This window comes from Onychomys torridus, chromosome 4 (assembly GCF_903995425.1).
Source record: "Onychomys torridus chromosome 4, mOncTor1.1, whole genome shotgun sequence".
NCBI lineage: Eukaryota > Metazoa > Chordata > Mammalia > Rodentia > Cricetidae > Onychomys > Onychomys torridus.
Window position 1 is genome coordinate 153202520 of NC_050446.1, and position 17967 is coordinate 153220486.

Below are 17967 nucleotides of genomic sequence, written 5' to 3' on the forward strand. Positions count from 1 at the left end.
ACCTTTATTCTTATTTGACATCTTCAAAATGTTACCCACCAGTTTATCTTTTGACTTCCTGATATAGAGGATGTTCATTTTCTATGAACAGCTGAAAAGTATATTTAATACTAACTATGGGGAACATTTTCTAAAGGAAGTTTGACTTCGCTTCTCAGAGTTTTGAGGGGTTCAACTATAGTTCTGCTGAAGTCAGAGAAAGAACTAGGTATTTTATAAAGTCCCAATAAACCTATGGCTTATAAAAAGTGAAAAATGGATTATATCAACTATTTTCCAATTAGTAAATCTTAGATAAGCACAGAAAATTTTATGTATGTTTTAGTACACACACCCCTTTGTTTTCCGGGACAGGGTTTCTCTGTGGAGTTTTGGTGCCTATTCTGGATCTCACTCTGTAGACCAGGCTGGCCTTGAACTCAGAGATCCACCTGGCTCTGCTTCCTGACTGCTGGGATTAAAGGTGTGTGCCACCACCACCTGGAAGTATACCCCTTCTTATTATTTCATCTAAAATCCAAACATGTTCTACATTTAAAAATGCACAGCGCCAAGTAAAAAGTTTATTATTTACTTAGCTCCAGCCTCCACTTTCAAAAGCAAGAGATTAACAAATTATACATGCACTTCTAAAAGCCCTGTATGAAATGTCCACCCTATATTTGCTAGTAGAACTAAGTTCTGAGTCAAGTACTAATGAAATAATAGGAACAAAATAATTTCACTCTTGAATACATAGACTATAAATCTAACAAGAACATAACTTAGCTAGAAAAAAATATAAAGAAAAAAATCACTCCCTTGTCAAATATTTGACAAAAAATCAGAAATTGTTTTAGATGCAATAACTTGTAACTTCATGAAATTACTGCACCAACTCTGGCTCCCCATTAAACACAACACTGCCTGTCAGCAGGCTGACCTATTAAAAGTATTCCCCTGGCTCAGGAAAACTAGTAAAAAACAATGCTCTCCTAGCCACAGTTTCTGACTGAAGCACATTTTATGGCTTGATGCATCAGGACAGTTCCATAAAGAATCCCTATAGATCTGTTGATGCTCTAAAGCTCCTTAAAGGGTGGTGTTGAAGAAATCCATCTACTGCTGAATTATTTGAATAAGAGTTCATCTGTTGTTGAAAACAATGGTGATGTTCAATATTCCTTTCTCCTAAGCAAGATTAGTAAATGCTAATTTAGCACAGTCTTGAAATTGCAACTACTGTACCTTTTGGATGGAGATTTATGGTTCAATTAGAATAAAAAAGAGTAACTCATGCTTGACCACTTGAAGAATGTAAAAGTATTCTACAACCTAGAGCCTTTTATTGAGTGGCTTCTATATAATAAATAAAGACTGCTGTCAAGTGTGCTTCTTATAGATTAAGACACATAATGTAAAAGAAGTTTATTATTTCTTCAATATAGAAAGAAAACAACTGCATATTTTGAAGAGATCAGATCAAGCCTCTTGAAAAAGGTAAAACCAGGGCTTGGGATTGAAGGAATGTGACAAGAAAGCAAGAACAGTGTATGTTTGCCATGGAAAGTGATGAACAAAGTCACAGAGATGAAACAGTCAAGAGCCCTGAACACAGACCTAGGTCAGAATCAAGTGGGAGTGATTTTATTAAGACAACCATGCCTCAGGGCAGACTGACTGAATTGAGATCTCTGGGGCAAAGATGGGTGTGTTGGAGGGCTGCAGCCACTGACTGAGGTGGTATCTGGAGAAAAGCTAAAGGTGTAGAGAAAACACACTCTGAAGGAGGTCAGCTGAAAGTTTGGATTTGGGTTGTTGCTTTCTGCTCATTAGGTGGTTAGTTTATTATGCCAGGCTTTGTGGGACAGATATTGAATTCTAAGTTATGACTTCTGCTCTGATGGTTTGGGGCCATGGTTTTTAAGCAAGCATTTAAAAAGTCAATGCACTTGAAGAACATTTGGTGGAAATAGAGGATATTGTAGATGAGTATTGAGAAATGAGGAGCAGACACATTGGTACAATAGTGCTGGAGCAGGGTGAAAACAGAGGTCTAAAAAGAAAGACAACAGAGCACAATGCTGTAAATGACAGATTGTTCAGCGCAAGTCAGTGAAATGTTGGCAAGACAGTTCAGGAAGATGAAAGACAATTTTGGTGATGAGATTTTTCAGGACATTTGCATGAATGGTTCATTATGCACAGCACAGATTTGTTTTCTGATTATTATTGTTCTCTTTAACCCTCAAGAGTAGCTCAGATGATCAATTAAAATCACCTTAAGTTAAGTACTTAAGTTCAAAGTATTTTTATGTTAGTGCTCTGGTAATATCTATAAGAAGTAAGACATTGAGGTCAAGAGACAAATGGTCAGCATTGGAAATGGGAGCCTATTTAATAAGAGGTTGCTATTAAAGTTTAGAGGGTAGATGAGACAGCAGAAGGTAGGAGAGATGCAAGAGATAGGTCAAAAAAACACCTCTTCTGTAATGATGAAAAAGAAAACATAATTAAGCCAAAGAGTAAACAAAAAAAAAAAAAAAAAAAGGAAGCTAGGAAAGTGGCAGTTACTAAGAATACTAATTTTGCAAGCATGAAGACCTGAGTTCAAATCTCTTGCGTCCATGTAAAAATCTTGGTAGGGATTCATGTGCCTGTAACTGAAGCACTGGGACTGACTTGTAATTTCCAGATCCCAAGAGCTTGATGGCCAGCCAGCCTAATCAAAGTGATAAGCTTCTGCTTCAGTGAGAGGCCCTTTTTAGAGGACCAAGGCTAAGCAGAGACAGAGGAAGGCATCTGACACCTTCTTCTGGCCTCTACATCCAAGTGCACAGGGATTCACTAGCAGGCACAATACACATTTACAAACACAACTCACATACACACAGGAGAAAGAAAGAAGGGAAAAGAAAGAAGAAAGGTTACAGAGGAGGAAAATCACCATGGGAAGAAAACATGAAGTCAAGGAACTAGAGTTATTTTAAGAGGATGTAAATGATGTAGCTGTGACACCATGATGTTAGAAGATAGTACCAAATATGGGGAAAGAGCCCACCCTCCCCCCAGTACCAAAGCAATATCTGCAGAGTAATAGTCCACAGGCTTCCAGGGTATTAAGTTAATGAGAGATGAGGAAAATAAAAGCAATGATTAGGATAATTCTTCTAAATAGCTAGGAGTCGAGGTTTTGGTAGGTCAGTGGAAGGGCAAGGTAGTTTTTTTTTTTTTTTTTTTAAAGGTAACCAAATGCCAGGAAAGAGATTTGTTGAGCTCAGGAAGAGGGGACAGAGACGTAGAGATCAGAATTTACATTGAGGACAAGCGAATAGAAAAGAAAATTGAGAAGTTCAAGAGATGGGACCCAAGTCATGAATGTGTACATGTGATCAAGGTACAAGGTCATGATGAAGAAATTGCAATCTGGGGAAGAGTCTAACAAGGACAAGTCAGTCACTCAGAGGAAGGTGAAGCCTGGGTATAATGTTGAGATTTGGAAGGCTCAATCTGAAGATGAGGATGTGTCCCAAAGATAAAAAGAATGGAGAAAGTGATGGAATTAGGTAAGGCATGGATGTCAAAAGAACGAACAGTGACAAAAACAGATCAAGATTCTGGAAAAATTCTTTGACATAAGCTGCCTACATTCGATACTCTTAACCCCAGCCCTCTAGTGTCATTACACAGAGGTAGTGAGAGATGTGGCAAATAACAGAGGAGGTGTTATCCTCAGGGAACAGATGTCAATTAGTCAAGGCTTCGGAAAGGATGTTAAGAAAAATTTCAGTCTCCTGGGAAACTAGACTACCTTCCCCCAAAAAAGATAAGATTGACATGGACCCAGTGGAAGCAGGCAGGAGAAAGGCTAGACAAGTAAACAGGCATGAACCAAAAAGGAGAGCTGGTCTGGGCACAGTGTCTGTGGCTGGGGATCAGTTACAGAGGGCCCGTCAGCAGAGACTCCTAAGCAGCATGTGCATTCCCAACAGAGGACTCAAAGAAGAAAGTTTATCTCGCTCTGTTTTGTGAATATCAGAATAGAAATAAATCCAACTTTATTTCCAACCCCATACAGAAGTATTTCTGCCCACAAGAACTTTTACCCTGAGGATCATGGGACTGTGGCTGAAGGTATGTGTAAGTCACATATGCGCTCCCATTCCCTGCTTTTACAGTACACAGGCACAATGAGGTTAGAAATAAACTTTAGGGTTGCCAGGAGAGTTTCCCTTTTTTCCTCTTCTTTTCTTTCTTTTCTTCTTCCTCCCCCACCCCTATCAGAGGCTTCAGAAGGAAGCATGCAGCCACAGGGGTGTGGAAATAGGGGATAATAGGATTTTACAGCCTGATTGTGTGCACACACAAAAGCAGTACTTGGTTTTCTATGCCAGTTGGCTAGAGGGGAGGGAAGACTGTCTAGACAATTACTACCCAAAGTAATTACCCTGTTGAATGTACACTGGGGCTTGGGCAATTTCGACACTGCAAAGCTGAAGCCAGTTCCCATCACTGATGAAAGTTCTCATTTTTATATCCTTGAGCTGGGGATAAGTGTTAAAATATACATTCAGGGAAGTCCAGTAAAACAAAAGTCTAGCAAAGGTCTCTTATTAAAGTGTCTATATATAAATAATAGCGATGTCTTACTCATAGATTGGCCACAAACATTGTCTGACTATGTTTCTGATGATGATGACAGCACCTTTTGCTAAGAATTCTGTCAAATATATTTTAATGCCTTACACAATAAATCTACACATAAGAATTTTTGTTCTTGTTTTTCAGAAGAGCAAATTCAGGCTTTGAAAAATTCTAGAAATGTGTCTTCATTCAACATTAATGGGGATGTACTAAGTACTTCCTCAATAACTATGTCTAGGGCTAGTTACACAACATAAAACAAATGTAGTATTCTACTGGGGGAAAGGGCAGAAATTCATATATTAAGTAAACGCCTAATGCATATAAAGCGAAAGTGTATGGAAGGTTCTTTGGAAATCACTACTATGAGTGAATGTGACTGGAGAATCTATAGTGTATACTTGAGGAAAAGCCTAAGACTTCAGATCTCGGAGTGGTGACTTCAGTCACTTGCTCTGCGGTTACAGACTACCTCAGTGTTTTCCATCATACTTGCTTTCTTTTAACTGGGACTTGGGAAGCAGACCCTAATGTCTGCATTCCCTGCAACAGAGCTCTCACATATCAGGAGAAATCTCATTATCTGAAGCTTTCCCCAGGCTTAGTGTTAAAAACCAGACATAGCAACTGTAAGAGCACTTTGCTGATAACAAAAATGAAGAATGCCAAAATTATTCCATAATATTTTTGAAACTTGAATTACTGAAACACCTTACCCAGAGAATATTTTCTAGAAATATATAGAGATAGAAAGGTATTAGAGACTGACATTTGCTTCACACCGTTACAACATGTCATAGAACCTCAAGCTAGAAGACATTTCACCAATGGCAGTAACATAAATCAACTATCAAAATTTTAAGATGTTTTTGTGGAAAATATGGGAAAATGTATTTAAATTATAACTACAGTATTTTTTGAAAGGTACATATTAGAAAAAAATAGTATATAATCTATGGTTTACAGTATGTATCTAACTACCGAGCTAACTAGAAGTTCATAGTACTTACAACATGAGTTAAATGCTACCCTTATTGTTATTTTCTAAGGGATGAATGAACTTCACACTTGGCCTAAGCCAACAAGTGGAAGAATGAAGGGGACAAATGAACTTAACTTGCATGACAGTATCATCTGAGACAACTTTTAGTAAATTTCTTTTTAAAATGTAAACTACTCTATAGTTGCCACCAGAATTAATGAAGACCATTTACTAAACATCTCACAGTCATTGATTGCTTCATTCTTATTTCACAAAAGAAACTAAGTTCAATTGCATAATGTAACCTCCAATATCACATGCCATATATAGTAAACTTAAAATTTCCAGCAAGCAGGTGGATTCTAAATGCAGGCATCCCAACTTGATGATTCTTGTCTTTTTCCCTTCTGTTGCTCTCACTAGTAACATGCTGAATAAATTTACACTTATCCCAAGTGTGAACAACAACACACCTAGCATTCCAGTAAGTCATCTGGACACTTGATATTGGAGACAATGAGAAACAGAATTGTTTTGTCTAATTAGACAGACCTGAGTTCACATTCAGTTTCTGCCATTTACTTGGGATATGGCTTTGTGCACTTTGGCCAACCTCTCTAAGCTACAGTTTTACCTTCTAGGAAACTGGATAATAATCATGTCTCTCTAAATGTTAGGAATAATTTATATACTTTAAGCAGAACCTTTAACTCATACTTAGATCATAATAAGCGCTCAATGAATTTTATTTTACTTTTGATGATACAGGAACATTTCCCCCGGTTTAAACAGACATTGGAATATAGGGTGATAAAAAGGGAAAGTGGAGAACAAAGATTAGCAGACTATACTCTGGTCTGCCCCAACACCCTCCAATGATTTTACAGAGTCAACTGCTAGCAGTGGCATCCACCCCTCTGTTTCTCCAACACAGGCTTTGGCTCACTGCACAACTTCCGGTCAAAGCACGAGTGGGAATGTCAAAAAGGAGAAGGAATAATGATTTCTTTCTACAGATTCACTATTGGAAAGCTTTTAGAATGGTAAAACAAAAACATTCTTTGCTCTTTGTGAAATCTGAGTGTTTCTGTTGTTGCTAAGAAAAGAAAACCTATGTAGATGGTTACTTGTTAAACCAAAGCCACAGAGTTATTAAAATATACCAGCGACAGTATTTCTGAGGAATTAGCTCCTGCTGCTGGGATTAGTTTTATTGGGAGTGAAAGAATATTAACAGTCAGGTACTTGTTTCACTGACTCTAGTCTTTAGTTTAAGTTCAACAGCAAACTGGTGTTCTCTTCCGGTTGTGAACCCCAATCAACATGTCCTTGGTGTCAGGGTAGTGGTGGTGGTAAAAGATATAATCTCTTGTTTTATGCTCATGTTTATCTGCTGCTGGTCTAACCAGAAGACTTCAGTTAGCATTTTTCTCCAAAAAAGAAAAAAGTTCCTCCAAACTGGCGATGTAGCTTAGTGTTTAGAGTGCTTGTCTAGGATGAGGCCCTGATCTATCTCAACCCTGAAAACAACAAATCTCTAGGAATGTTAACAATTTTTTTTAAAGATTAGGCCTAAGAATGAAAATTAGATTTCAACATTTATTAGCGTATAATAACCTTCCCTAGAAGGAATGCATTAGTTCACAAGCACATTAAGCATTTTCACCTCTGTAGACAAATTTCACAGTCTCATCTCCAGTTTCTCCTTTCCTTAGAAGTCCCAGACCCAGAGGAAGCAGGAGGGCCAGTAACCCAACTAACGCTTTACCTGCATTCGGGGCCAAGCTGGAAGGAAATAGAGAGAGAGTTCAAACTATTTTGCTAATAAATACATGAGAGTAAATTGATAAAACATTTTTAAATTAAAGGAAAAAAACTGTGACAAAGCACATTAGAATATGTAATGCACGAACGAAACAAAGCATAACCTCTCACCCAAAGGTCAGAAAATGCATACATATTCAACAACTACACTACCCTTAAAGATAAAGAAATACAGGATGAAAAAAATTCTCTACAAGTATGCTAATCCTTTTCTTTCTCTCTTTCAGCTGGCCCATGACAGATAACAGAGTGACCAATTTATTCCCTCAAAATATTTTTGGGACAATGAATTCTGTAGTCTATTTTAGATTGACTTGTAAAATTCAGTGTAGATAGTACAGTGTTTTAATATAGATTTTAAATGTAGACACTACAGTATGACACAGCTGCCTTCCAGAAGAACCCTCTGTGGGACTGCTCATATTGTGTGAAACACAGGAGGACAGACATCAGCAAACACACTGCCACTTACCAGCAGGACAAGACTTAATTGCTCTGAATCCACCTCTTTTCATCTTAGTTTATAATATTGGCAAATGAGTTAAAATTACAGTAAACACTTGGCCATGGCCCCAACAACTGTGTGGTATATTGGTGGCTATATGCAACATGTTGCAGAGATTCATGCTGATGATTCTGAAAACTGATTTCTTAGGTTCAAATCCAGTATTTTTCACTTGTTAACTATCATCTATGCTAATGTTAGAAAATATGTAAAACACATTAACATAGTGTTTTGAACACAGCAAATGCTCAAAATACTCATTTTGATGTCACTTTACTTGAGCTCTCATTAGAAGGTGAACTTATTTACATCAGAACAAGTTTTTTTCTGCTCCATTTGTTTGTTGTTTGTTTGAGACAGAGTCTCACTATATTACCCTGGCTGGCCAGAAACCACTGCTAGGTAAACTAGGCTGAACTCAAACTCAAAATTGATGGGTGATATTGCTCTGTATGTTATGAATGTGTTGCTCTGAGTGATTGATAGCTAAAATGCTGATTGGCCAGTAGCCAGGCAGGAAGTATAGAAGGGATAAGCAGACAAGGAGAATTCTGGGAAGAGGAAGGCTGAGTCCTCAGGAGTTGCCATCCAGACACAGAGGAAGCAAGATGTCAGGGCAGAACTGAGAGAAGGTACCAAGCCACATGGCTAAACATAAACAGGAATTATGGGTTAATTTAAGTGTAAGAGCTAGTCAGTAATAAGCTTGAGCTAAAGGCCATACAGTTCATAAATAATATAAGCCTCTGTGTGTTTACCTGGTTCTGAGTGGCTGTGGGACCAGCAGGTGAGATAGATTTGTCCTGACCTCAGGCTAGGCAGGACACAGGAAAACTTTCAGCTACCCAAACTCACAGAGATCTGCCTACATCTGTCACTTGTCTCCTGAATGCTGGTATTAAATACAGGAGCCACCATACCCAGCTTCTTCTGCTGTTTGTTTGTTTATTGATACAGGGTCTCTCTATGGTGCTCTGGCTCTCCTGGAACTTGAATGTAGACCAAGCTGACCTGGAACTCACAAAGATCTCTCTCCCTTTGCCTCTGCCTCTGCCTCTAAAATACTGGGATTAAAGATGGGCACAAGCATGGCCAGCCTTCTTCTTTTTAATTGAGCAGCATTAGAAACAAATATTATCAACTCAATACATCCATGAATCTTTTCTATATAGCAAAATGCCATAACAAATCATCAGAATCTGCATGTCACCTTATTGGTTTCATGTTTCCTAGACTTACCTCGGGATACAAATTATCCAGAGATTGTGACCTAGTTAGTTCTGGGTGGGGCCTTGATCTTTGTGCATAGTCATCCTGTAGGTAGGCAGGTTTGGAATTCCTGAGAAAGCTGAAGCTTTGTCCAACTAGAGAACCAGGGAAAACCTAGTGATCACATCCACCTAAAAGAATGGTTCTCTTAGATATTTATGTTATGTAGATAGGAATGTCAAAATGATTTTTTAGTCACAAATATGTTATCATTTCTCAGTACTGAATAACTGAGCTTTTGTTAAAAATGTAACCCATGTAACAGCATGTGAAAGTTAACTGAAAAACAATCTTCTTAGATATAAAAATCATGGGAAAGATGAGAGTGACAAGCAGAAGCTTGAGAACCATTAGTAAAGACTTACATAATTATGTTACTAGGCCAGAGGACAACAGGGTATAGTGACAAGGGTGGCCAGGAATTCTGGTTCATTGAAAGGTGTATTGTAGTTATTAATGCTACTGTCATGGCTAAGTGGCTAAAAATGTTTAAGAATATTCAAATAACAAATTCACTACAAAAATAATTAAAAGCATACAACCATTCTTATATCTTTTTGAACATTAGTATTGAAAAAGAAAACACAATTTGTGTAAAATTATCACATATGTGAACATGGATTTTTGAAAATAAAAGATAAAAAGATTCTATTCCTTTAAAACCCAAACAGATCCCCAAAACATACCCTATACATGAATAACCTATACTCCAAAACATATCCCATAAATGAACAACCTATATCCCAAAACATACCTCTTCCATGAACAACCTATACCCTAAAACATACTCCATACATGAACAACCTGTACACATGAGACACCTAAAATCTAGCAGAATACACACAAAAAAGAAATTTGAGTGCAGTGAAACCAAAAACAGTATCCACTGAATGAAATATGCATACTAACTACAGTACAGCAAATGTACATATTTTTTCAGTATAGATAATTAGGAATTTCATGAGCTAGTGGATCAAGAAGTCTATCTGTTTTTGTTGACATATATCTTTGGATCTTAAGCTGTAATACATACATACATCTATACACACACACAATAGTACAGTGAAATCATTAGGTAAAACAATGAAATAATTATCCAGTCCTTGGCAATTTCTAGGTAAAGAGTTACTAACTGTATACACAGGTTTGGAATAAATGGAGTTTAATGAGTCATGATAGCCACTCAACATTTCAGGTTCTTGGGCACAAGTGCTAAATAAGTTATCTAATAGGTATTACCTAATTATTGCCCAGAAGACAAGCACAAAGATGAGCATTTTCATATACCCACTGCCCCCAGTGTTAGAAAAATGAAGGGGCACTAAGTGCTGATACAACTATTCCTAACAGGTTATTAGCACAATAATCGGTTCACTTTTTTTGCTATATTTTTCTTACTTCAAAATTTTCCTAATAAAAATACTGTATTCATTTTATGACTAGGAAAATTATTCCTTTCTTTAAGGAAATTACTTGAGGCTTCATTTTTTTTAATAGTACAGCAAGGTTACACAGAAACTCACCTAAAAGAAGCAACTATGGTCTCCATCAAAGAAAATTTGGTTTAGATCCTCTTCATTTTGCTCAATAAAAAAAATAATAATTCAAGAACAAAGTAGCAGAGTGGCTGAAGTTCCAAGTGCTACTTCTCAATGGAGGTCTTTAGAAAGGTGTTGTAGAAGAGTACTATGAGGAAAATCAGGGCACCGGCAGTTCAGGGAGAGTGCTGGCAGAATGCCAGTTCAAGGCTGACACATGAAGAATGTGTGTGCTTTCCCAGTGAGAAAGAGCCATTGGATGGACACTGAGATTAGATGCAGGACTTTTATTACTCATACCTTACCTTTTTCTTTCCTATTCTTTCTTTCTTTCTTTCTTTCTTTCTTTCTTTCTTTCTTTCTTTCTTTCTTTCTTTCTTTCTTTCTTTTCTTTTCTTTTGTTTTTGGTTTTTGGGGTTTTTTTGTTGTTGTTGTTTTGGTTTTTTTTGGTACATTTCTACAAACTAAGACACAGGCTATTTCCAGTGATGTCTCTATGGATTTAAAATGGGAAAACTCTACACACACACCATAATTTGTAGAGATGTATGCAGCCTCCTGCATAGCCGTTTTTTTAGAGCAAATCCACAAATGATTTGCTAAAGTGGACTGACCATTTATAAGATAGGGATAGTCATTTCTCTTTGAGACTTCTCTCGTATTTTCTTGAGTACCATGATGATATAATCAGCACATCTTTACTTATTTTATACTGTTATAGAATACAGAAGCCAAGCAACTCACTGAGTCTTGAAAACTAATGACTATGTTATAGAATGACATTTCTCAAAGTCAGTTCAATACAAAGTCAGAAGATGGAAACCATTTTAACCCCCAATGCCTTGAGCTGCTTAAAATCTAGACTCCACAGCTCACCAAGACTTCAGCTGATACATTCTGTAAAAAAATTGATGGCTGTAATTCGGCAATGCCTAATGACAGAGCTTACTGAGACTCCCAAACTAATATCTGTTGGCTTAGGGTTGACATTACACAGAGACAACTTAGACAGGCAGTAACACAAATGACATCACTATGTTCCAACCTAGAAGTTTTTATTACAGCCAGTTTTGCTCTGAGCAAGCTGTTGCAGTCATCACATTGTGCTAGTAGATAGGAAATTTCTCTCTGAGCACTATACAGCACTTGGGCTGCTCCTCACAATATACAGAATGACTCCAATCACCATAGAGCTGGAAAAGCTACTTGAAACACAATTTTTTCTGTCTGATTTGTTGTGACTATTTATCTTCCAGATGAATACTGTCAACTTCAGTGTGCAGAAAAATCACCCACCCTACTTTATCACCCAGTATAATCACTGATCTTCTGCCGTCAGTGTTGTTCTTTGATATTATAACTGAATATCTACAAAAGAAAAAATTAGAAATGGATGAAAATGATTAAATAATATACCAAAATGAATAAAAAGAAACGCCAGAAACAATGAAGACAAATCCCTGCTTTTTGGTTTTTTCAAGAGATTTTGTTGTTGTTGTTGTTTGAGACAGGGTTTCTCTGTGTAGCCCAGGCTATCCTGGAACTGCTCTGTAGACCAGGCTGACCTCTAACTCATAGAATTTCACCTGCCTCTGCCTCCCGAATGCTGGGATTAAAGGCATGGGCCACCATGCTGGGCTCCTGGGGTTTTATAGTCTTTTTTGGTTGCTGTTTGACCTAGGTTTTTAATGTCCCAGACTTCAGAAACCACTGGTAATTCACAAGGTTCTGAAAACATGGTAAAACAGGGATACATGAAACACGTTCTGGAAGGTGAAAAGTCCTAGTTCTCATCCAACTTTACTATTTTATGAGATTTGGACACACTTAAAGTTCAGAGTTTGACAATCCTTATTCTAGACTTGTGTCTAAGACATAATTTCTTGAGCCAGTGAAAATGATAGGTTACTTACCAAAGTTTTGTTTGAAAAATACCTGAATAAAGTTCACAACATCTAGAAAGGATTTATAACTCACAATATGAGAAAAAGTAATGAGTGATTATCACATTCTAGGTAGCAAATCTTGGAGAATACATAAATGAAAATGGTGTAATTTCAAAAAGCTAATGACTTCATAAAATGTAAAGAGAAATGTTTCAAAAATGATATAATAGAGGAAAATACCCATGACTCTGGAAAAAAAAGTATTAGCTGACTCTCACTTTGAGAGTATAGGAGGAATTGAGATGTGAAGGAAAAGATATCACATGAGTAATCACAAATATAAGAACTTTGTGTAGGTATGTACCCCAGCACAAGAGATGAAATAAATTCAAAGTCAGAGATGAAATCTAGGGAAACAATAACAACTAGGAACTAGGCAGAGAGAGAGGTCCTTAAAAACAAGAGGAGGAGGAAGATGGGGATGAGGGTGGGGAGAAACAACCCCAGCAATTCCTCAAAGGTTATATATGCTCCCTGGTCTCTAGCCTAGGTTCATGTTTCCCTATATGTACTCTTGAGGGGGCTCCTCCTTCATGGGGGAAGACAAAGTACCAATGAACACTGATGATTTACTACATTTTAACTATCTATAAACTAATTTATTTTCTGAACCTCAAAATGGAATTAGGAGAGAGGGATGCCATAGATGTGAACACAGAATGTGGTTGATATATTCTGTACCCTAATAAACTTATCTGGGGGTCAGAGAACAGAACAGCCACTAGATTAGACATAGAGGCCAGACAGTGGTGGCACACATACCTTTAATCATATCACTTGGTAGGCAGAGATCCATCTGGATCTCTGTGAGTTCAAGGCCACACTGGGAACAGAGCCAGGCATGGTGGCACATAACTATAATCCCAACACTTGAGATCTCATGTCTTTGCTTGGGAAGGGCACATGCCTTTAATCCTAGGAAGTGATGGCAGGAAGCAGGAAGGTATATAAGGCATGAGGACTAGGAACTAGAGGCAGTACAACTGAGATTACTCCTGGGTGAAGACTCAGAGGCTTTCAGTCTGAGGATTCCTGGGAAACAGGATCAGCTGAGGAGTTGGTGAGGTGAGATTAGCTGTGGTTTATTCTGTTTCTCTGATCTTTCAGCTTTCACCCCAATATCTGTTACCAGTTTTTTTTAATTAATAAGACCTTTTAAGATTAATCTTACAACAGAAGATATTTTTATTATTCTGATATTCTTACTTGAGGAGACTTCATACTGGGCTCCATAGTGGCAGTATGATTTATATTCCCACCAGTAGTTTATAAGGCTTCCCTTTCTCTCTCCTTACAAGCATATGTTGATTTTTTTTTTTTTACTATTTATTTATTTATCAGACTATGCAGCACTGGCAGGTATGGAATTTGCTATGTAGACCAAGCTGGTCTTGAACTCACAGAGATCTGCCAGCTTCTGCCTCCCAGTTGCTGAGATCAAAGAGATGTGCCACCATATGTTGCTGTTTTCTTGATGATATCCATTATTTAGATTCAGATTAGGTTGAATTGAAATCCCAATGAAGTTTTGATTTGGTAGCTGTTGTTGAACATTTTTCTTGTAATTATTGGTCATTAGTACTTCCTTTAAGAGTATCTGTTTGCTTCATCTGCCCATTTTTAATTGGATTACTTGTTCTTTTGGTGTTTTGTTCTTGTCACTTATGTATTATGCCAGATAAATATTTGTCAGATAGAGAAGGAGTTTTTTTTTTTTTCCACACTATCAACTTGTTAATTCATGTCATTATTTCCTGAGTTATGGAGGTCCTTCTCCTGTGACTATGTCTTGAATTATTTTCTGTGTTTCTTCTAGCAGTTTTGGTGTTTGAAGTCTTATGTTCATATCCTTGCTGGATTTTGAACTGACTTTTGTGCAGGTTGTAAGATAATCTAATTCCAGTCATTTGCATGTGTTTATTCAGTTATGCCAGAACCGTGTGTTGAAAGGCTGCCTGTCTCCAATATGTGATTGCCACCTTTTTCAAGAACCAGACACCTGTAGCTCTGTGGTTTATACCAAGGTCTCACATTCTAGTCCACTGATCTGTATGTCTGTCTGTGTCAGTACCATAATGTTTTACTAAAATTGCTTAGACTATTCTGTTACTGTAAGCATTGTGGTGGGAAAAAAAATACCTGAAAAGGACAATTTAAGGCAAAAAGGGTTTATTTGGGCTCAATATTCAAGAATATAGGCCATCATCAGTCATGGTGACCTGAGCTGGTCACACACTCTCAGTTAGGCAGCATGGAGCAATGAAAGCTTGTGCTCAGCTGGCTTCCTCTTTTTCATTCAATCCTGAACACCAACCCATTGGATGGTACTGCATACATTTAGAATAGGTCTTCCCACCTCATTAACATAATCCATATAATCTCTCACAGACCACAGACAGATCCAGGATCAGGATTCCACAGTGGTGCTAAATCCCATTAACTGGCAGGTAAGACACAGCTAGTAAGAATCTACTGTGTTTCCATTTTTAAGGGGCCTTTTTTCTCTTTCTACCAAGACTGATATTAGAATACTGATATAGACTGTCTTGAATCTGATTATTTTAGTAGCATATATTTTGTAATATTAATGCAGCTTGTCCATGAATATGTAAACTATTCATTTATCTAGTGAGTTAAAATTTCTTTCTTCAGTGTTCTACAGTTTTTATTTTAGCAGTCTTCTATCTCCTTCTTACGCTTTTTCATTTTTTGTCTTAATTTGCTTGTTTGGTTAGTTGGTTTTTCCATTTTTAGTTTTCTATAAATAAAATAGTTTTCCTGATTTCTTTTCCAAAAGTTTGTTGTTAGAAAATTTTCTGATTTTTGTACCCTGATGTTACATCCCACTACAGCAAATGTTTATTAGATCTAAGGATATTCTGATTTGATGGCATCCTGAGTGTCTTTTATGTACAGCATTGTAACCATCTAAGAAAAGGGATATTTTAAAATTTTCCTTTTCTGTTTCTGTCCCCATTTCTCTCTTAGCTTTGCCTAAGGTTTAAGTACTATGTTGAATACGAGTACAGAGAGTTGACAGCCTTTTCTTGTTTCTGATATAAAGAAAATGCCCTCAACTTTTCTCCATTAAGTATAACATCAGCTTTAAATTTGTCATACATGAACTTTTCCTAATGTATGATCCTCATCACTTCAGTTTGTTGAGCTTTTAATATAAATGAATGCTGAATTTATTTGAAGGCTATTTCTGCATGTGTTGAGATTATCACATGACTTTTGTTCCTGAACTTACATATCTGCTAAGTTGTGATCATTAGAGTGCACATTTTGAACAGTCCTTGTACCCACAGAATGAAGTCAACTTAATCATGGTATATGAACTTTTATATGTTCATGATTGGCTGGAAGTATTTTAATGGGAATTATGTCTGTGTTTATCAAGGAAATGGATTTACAAAATCTTTATTTTGGGCTGGAGAGATGGCTCAAAGGTTAAGAACATTGGCTGCTCTTTCAGAGGTCATGAGTTCAGTTCCCAGCAACCACATGGTGGCTCACAACCATCAATAATGAGATCTGGTGCCCTCTTCAGGCCTGCAGGAACACATGCAGGCAAAACACAGTATACATAATAAATAAACCTTTTTTAAAAAATTATTTTGTTATAGATTTCTGTAATTTTAGAAGTATTTTCTTCCCCTTCTAACTTACTCTGTAGAGGATTTGAGGAGTACTTGTTTTAGGGTTTTTTGTTTTGTTTTGGTTTGGTTTGGTTTTGGTTTTTCGAGGCAGTGTTTCTCTTTGTAGCTTTGTGCCTTTCCTGGAACTCACTTGTTAGCCCAGGCTGGCCTTGAACTCACAGAGATCCACCTGGCTCTGCCTCCCGAGTGCTGGGATTAAAGGCATGTGCCACCACTGCCCAGCTTGTTTTAGTTTTTAAATTATCTGGTATAACTAGACAGTGAATCCACCTGATTCTTGGTGGATATTTATTTATTTATTTATTTATTTATTTATTTATTTCTATTGAGTGGTTACTTCAAACCAAGTGCTTATTATCAATCTCTTTGTTAATTATAATTGCTCAAATTTTAATAAGCATTATATGGATAGAAATTTATTCAATAGATATTTACAGTTTTTTTTTTAGTATATACTCTTTAATGATCCTAGATTTCACTGTCTCCCTTTCCCCCTAATTTTAAAATGTGTATCTTCCCTCTCTTTTGGTTGAATTTGATATGAATTTGTCAGAATTATAAATATTGTGTTGGTATGAATGAAAATAGCCCCCATGGGCACATAGGGATTGGAACTATTAGGAGGTGTGTCTTGTTGGAGGAAGTGTGTCATTGGGGGTGGGCTTTGAGGTTTCAGAAGCTCAAGGCAGGCCCAGTTTCACACTCTCTCTGCTGCTTGCTGATCCAGATGTAGAATTCTCAGCCTCTTCTTCAGCACCATGTGTGCCTGTGTACCATCATGCTTCCTGCCATAATGATAATTGACTAAGCCTCTGAATCTGTAAGCCAGCCCCAATTAAATATTTTCCTTTATAAGAGTTGCTGTGGTCATAGTGTATCTTCATAGCAATAGGAAACCTGCTGTGGGATGTTCTGTATGTCAAATGTGTTGCTACGTTTGGTTAATAAATAAAACACTGATTGGCCAGTAGCCAGGCAGGAAGTATAGGCAGGACAAGCAGAGAAGAGAATTCTGGGAAGTGAAAGGCTGAGGCAGAGAGACACTGCCAGCTGCCACCATGACAAGTGAGATAAGCCACAAGCCACGTGGCAAAGTATAGATTAATAGAAATGGGTTAATTTAAGATAGAAGTAGATAACAAGAAGCCTGCCACGGCCATACAGTTTGTAAGCAATATAAGTTTCTGTGTGTTTACTTGGTTGGGTCTGAGAGGCTGTGGGACTGGCGGATGAGAAAGATTTGTCCTGACTGTGAGCCAGGCAGGACCAGAAAAACCAGCTACAGAAACCTAAGACAAATATATTGATGAAAGTGGGGTATTAAAGCTACTTATTATTGTTATATTTAGGTCTATCTATTCCTCATGTACAATCATATTTGTTTTTATTAAATTGAGGTGTACCAACATTTAGTGCATACATTTACAATTATTATATTGTTGAATGGATTGGTTTTTTGTTTGTTTGGTTGGTTTTTTGGTTTTTTGAGACAGGATTTTTCTGTGTAGCTTTGCACCTTTCCTGGATCTTGTTCTGTAGACCAGGCTGACCTTGCACTCACAGAGATCCACTTGCTTCTGCCTCCCAAGTGCTGGGATTAAAGGCATGCGCCACCACC